The sequence below is a fragment of the Chionomys nivalis genome, chromosome 22, assembly GCF_950005125.1.
Source record: "Chionomys nivalis chromosome 22, mChiNiv1.1, whole genome shotgun sequence".
Taxonomy (NCBI): Eukaryota; Metazoa; Chordata; class Mammalia; order Rodentia; family Cricetidae; genus Chionomys; species Chionomys nivalis.
In genome coordinates this window covers 40,364,736-40,370,573 of record NC_080107.1, presented here as the reverse complement: position 1 = coordinate 40,370,573, position 5,838 = coordinate 40,364,736, and positions in this window count along the sequence as shown.

Below are 5,838 nucleotides of genomic sequence, written 5' to 3'. Positions count from 1 at the left end.
CAAACCTTTCAAAGACTAACAAAATATGGCATTTAAGATGTTTTAAGAACTTAGAACTTTTCATGACACTGAGACACATCTGCTCCTGGCAGCACAAATCTACTTCAAGAGTATGATGAGCATGGAAGAGTCTCCTCATGGAGTTTGTTAACCATTTGGACAAGAAACTGCTCTTGCCTGGACTACTTGACGGGACCTACAAAAAATGATTGCTGAACTTGCCTAAAGGTGAAATGGTCCTTCAGGGTTCCTGCTTCATGAAAGACTCTGCCAGACATTCTGCAGGACACAGAAAAAAGTGACTGACAAACTGCCAATATAGGCAGAACTGTCTTTGAAATTTCATGCTTTGTGGAAAAGTCTGCTGGATACTATGGGCCAGTAGGGTGAAGATAGATACCTAGAAGAATGTTGTAGAACTTTGGGTGACTGTACAGGCAGTGAGAAGTCTCTGTCAATTCTAGAGTTTTGGAAGTTGTTTACAATGCAGTTCCTGTTTACTTAGGTAATATTATAGCCTTCTGGAGTCTTTGATGGAGTTGAAGAATAGAGAGTTAAAACTATAGTTTTCCTCAGTTATGAAAAAGATAAAGTAGATATAAATATTATAACTATAATTCTTGCTATGACTGCTTATTGTATGTTATTTTACTATGTTAAAGTTAAAACCTTAATTTTTCTTTAAATAAAAAAGAAGAGATGATGTGGGAAGTCCTTCTGTATATGTGTTGCTTTTATTGGTTAATGAATAAAGAAGCTGCTTTGAGCCTATAACAGAGCTGGGCAGAACAGAGCTGGGCAGGAAAAATTAAACTGAATGCTGGGAGAAAAAAGGCAGAGTCAGGGAGAAGCCATGTAGCCCTACCAGAGACAGACACTGGACAGAACCTTATCAATAAGCCACAAATTAATAATAATTTATTAAATTAAGATATAAGAGCTAGCCAATAAGAAGCTAGAGCTAATAGGCCAAGCAGTGATTTAATTAATACGGTTTCTGTGTGGTTATTTAGGGTCTGAGAAGCCAGGAACAAAAAAGTGGCCTTATGTAACACCAAAGTCTGTTAGTTTTAAGAGTCCGTACAGGAAATGTTGACCAATGCAGATATCTTGAAATGCTTTCCCTTCTTTTTCCTGAAATTCCTGCTTTAGAAATTCAAATCTCATATTAAATTCCACATTTATTTGATGTTGACCTTTGCCCAGGCTGAGATATGGGGATTGAGCTTTATTCTTCTACATGTGAATATCCAGATTCACCAGCTCCATTTGTTGAAGAGACCATCTTCTCCAATATATACAGTTTTAAACTTTGTCAAAACTCAGGTGGCTGTAATTGCATAGATTAATATATTATTATTCTTTCTGCTTAATTGATTTCTGGGTCTGTTTCCAGGACAGCACCATACTGATTTTACTGCTATGACAATAAACCTGAAATCAGACATGATGAAACTGCCAGCATTGTTTTTTCTCAAAATTATTTTGACTTTATGGGGTATTTTGTGGTTCCATATGAATTCTATTTTTTCTGTTCCTGTGAAGAATGTAATTGGAATTTTATGGTGACTGGATTGAATTGGTTACATTGTTTTTGCAGGGATAGTCATTTTCACAATACTACTTTTTAAATTTGTGAACACAGAGAGGTCCTTCTATCTTCTAGTATTTGTTTGTTTGAGTCAAGGCTTCCCTATGCAAATTAGATTGACTCATTAGAAATCCATCAGCCACTGCATTCTGAGTCTTGGGTCTAAATGCATTGAACACCATACCCACCTTTAGTATTTTCAAATTCTTCTATGATGCTTAAAATATTAAATTTTACAAGGTTTTCATTTTCATGCTTAGGTTTATTTCAAGCTAATTAAGATGTAAAAATTGAGATTGGCCTGGTGGTGGTGGCACATGCCTTTGGTGCCAGCACTTGGGAGGCAGAGGCAGGTGGATCTCTGCAAGTTCGAGGCCAGCCTGGTCTATAAGAGCTAGTTCCAGGACAGGCTCCAAAGCCTGTCTCGAAAAACAAAACAAAACAAAATTTATGTTGACGAGTGTTTTGCCTTCATGGTGCGTGTGTACCTGTGCACCGCCTGTGTTTCTGGTTCCCCTGAGGTCAGAAGAAGGCATCAGATCCCCTGGAACTGGAGTTAAAGATGATTGTAAGCTAGTATGTGGGTACCGGGATCTGAACCCAGGTCCTCTGCAAGAGTAGCAAGTGTTCTTAACTTCAGCACCACACAAGGTAATATTTGAGAAAATTATGAAAGGGTTGATTTAGAAATATACTGCAAAATACGATAAGATCGAGAAGATCTGTATAGATTCTCCACCCAAGCTAAATCAAGAGTAAGTGTACTACTTTAATAGATCTATAATGGGCAACAATGTTAAAGTAGTGATAATCTCCCAACACAGAGAGCCCAGGAGAGGATGGAGTCACTGCTAAATTCTCCCAAAGACTTAAAAAGAATCAGCACCTGTGCTCTTCAGACTATACCATAAGAGAAGGACTTCTGCCACCTTCATTCTATAAACCAAGACCATTTTGATATTAAAAGAATATAAGAAGAAAACTATACATAAATTTCTCTGTTGACCACAGATGCAAAAATTCTCAATAAAATTATTGCAATCTGAACTCAGCAACATTGGGTGGTCAAGCAGCATGACCAAGCTGGTTTCTTTCTAGGAAAGCAAGAGAATGCACAAATTAGAAATTGCAGCCCAACCCCAAACTCTAGACAGACATCATCTGATCATTTCAGTAGGTGATGGGAAACTTTCAACAAAGCCAACACAGTTCTAATCAGGGAAGAACTGAAGTACTCTTATTCAATACAGTGCTTGAAGTCTTAGCCACAGCCATAAGTAGGCAAAGAAATGGAGTCTATAAATAAGAGAGGAGCAAGCTCAGCTGTGCTTATACGCACATTACATTACTTTTTATTAAATTAAACAGAAAACTCTGAGATCTGATTTAAAAACTTTCAGAAAAACAGTAGAATATAGAGTCAACATGAAAAATTATTAGCTTTTCTGCATTGAATAATGATAACCAGCACACTGTGAGACCATGAAAATGTCCAAATCATATCAGCCAAAAAGAGGAAGAAAAAGGAAGAGGAGGAGGAAGAGGAGGAGAAGAAATATTCAATTTCTACAGAAACTGGATAACACAATAGCAGGAAGAACACTATGTTCATGAATTAGGGGAATCAGTATTGTGAAAATGACCATATTGCCAACAGCAGGCTTCAGCTCCAATACAAATTTCTGTCAAAAGTCCAATGTCACAGAAACAGGAATTGAATCCTAAAACTCATTTGTGAGCACAAAAATCCCTGAATAGTCAGAATAATCCTGGGCAGAAACAGCAATGCTGGGGGTGTTGTAGCACCTGGTTCTAAACTATACTACAGAGCTGCAGTAACAAAAACAGCGTGGTACAGCACAGAAACAGGCACACCAGTCATGTGGTAGAATACAGGACACAGACTCAAACACACATAGCTGCGGCCACCCGACGTTAGACAAAAGTGCTCAGAGCACACAAGGGAAGAGGCAGACATCCATTCGTCAGCTGTGCTGGGGACACTGATGCCCGCACACAGGAGATGAAGCTAGACCTCGGCTATTGCCCTGTGCAGACACAATCTGAACGGGACATAGACCCTAATGCACGACCTGAAACTGCTGGAGCGGAAACGGAAAACTCTTCAAGACACAGGATACAGGCAGAGAAAAGGGCTTTCTGGGAAGGACTGAAATTGCACAGGAAATAATCCCAAGAGAAAAGGAAATGTGTGAAATTAAAATATTCTTTCTGCACAGCCAATAATATAATCAACAGAGTTAAGAGATGGCCACTAAGGGGAAGAATCTTTGTCAGCTATACAAGCAACAAGGGGATGACCTACAGAATATGTAAAATACTCGAAGCATTTATCACCAAACAACTCATCCAACCAATAAATGAGCAGATAAATTGAACAACGAGTTTCCAAAATGGTAGAATAAATCATCAACAACACATGAAGTAGTGTTTTACCCTGTTTGCCATCAGGGAAACGCAAATAAAAACAACAGTGAGGTTCGTTCCCTCACTCAGTTAGAATGGCAGCCGTCAAGAAGATGAGTGCCCAAAAATTCTGGGGTGGTGGAAGGAAAATAAACCTAACACATTGTTTATGGGAACAGAAACTAGAGAAGCCACTATGAAAACTAGTTTGGAGGCTCCTCAGAAAACTAAAAATAGAACCAGAAAATGATCCAGCTCTAGCAAGCACCCCCGAGTTTATACCCAAAGGATTCTCGTCGTTACAGCGCAGGGAAACCTGCACATGTGTGTTGGTTGCCATGTGTTCACACAGCCGAGATGCAGAATCAGCCTAGATACCCACAGACGGCTGAGATGAGCAGATACAGAAAACGCCATGCGTGAACCGTGGAGTTTTGTTCAGTCGTAAAACAAAAGGAAGTTTGTGGGGAAAGAGAGGCAGGAAAAATGAGGCAGGAGGGCTGAGGCAGACAGGGCTTTGTTTTGGAGAGAGGACAATGCTTCAGGGCTAGACAAAGATGAGCTGGGCATGGTGTTGCGTTCCTTTAATCCCAGTGTCATAGAGGCAAAGGCAGAGGCAGGTCAATCTCTATAATTTTAAGGCCAGAAGTCAACTTCAGGTTTCCTTCCTCAGCTTGCGATCCACCTTGTTATTTTTGAGGCAAGGTCTCTTCTCTGACTTGGCACTCAGCTGTTAGGCTAGCTGGCCAATGAGCCCCTCCCCAGTACTGGGATTGCAAGTACCCCTCCAGACCTTGAAAGTTTATATGGTACACAAACATACACATGCATAAAATTTTATGTAGACACACACACACAACAAAAAAATCAATTTAAGATTAATATTTTTCATGTTCACTGTTAACTTTTCAGGTCTTTAAAAGGATCACAGACAATTTAAATTGTTGTTTTGGGCTAGATTTATTATTATTCTTTCTTTCAGCTTTTGAGATTACATTATAAGTACATCATTCCCTCCTCCCTCCAAACACTTTCCATATAGTTCTGCTTGCTCTTTTTCAAATTCACAGCCTCTTTTTTCATTAAGTGTATATATATATATATATATATATATATATATATATATATATATATGATCCTGCCTCTCTTTTCCTGCAAACTATCTTTTGCTTTATCATTGAACAAAATGCCACTATTCACACATGGCATTATCTTTATCTGTTCATCTCATCTCTCTGTGGCTATACACATATATGTATAATATATATAATATAGGAATATATTATATAGGTACATAGGCACAAACTGTTCATTGAGTGTTTGTTTTCAGGGCTGACCATCTGGTATTAAATAACCAGTTGGTGTACACTGTCCTGGAGAAGACTATTTCTCCTGTTCCCAGCATCCCCTAGTTCCTGTAGTTCTTGAGGTCTCTTCTTGCCTGTTCCCCAACCACCTTAGCATGTCTATTGCTGTCCTTCCACTCATGGTTAGGCCGCCATGCTGATGAGATTTTATGGGGAAGCTTCAGATTCCTCTAGGAGATGCAATCTCATAACAAACTCCCTGATTGGCTCAGAATTTGGGGGTTGGAATCTTTAATATCTATTTTGAGACATAATTTGAGAGGTATCAAGACAGTATTGATAGCTAAACTAGAGAGCAGCTCTCCCTTGAGAACTGGGAATGTTCTATTCTTTCCCTGAGTGACTCTGTCTCTTTACCCGTGTTTATAACAAAGGTTTCAGGTTCCCATACTAAACTGTCACTCTCTCCTTTGAGATGGCCATGACCCCAAATCTGGAGTTCCTGTATACTCT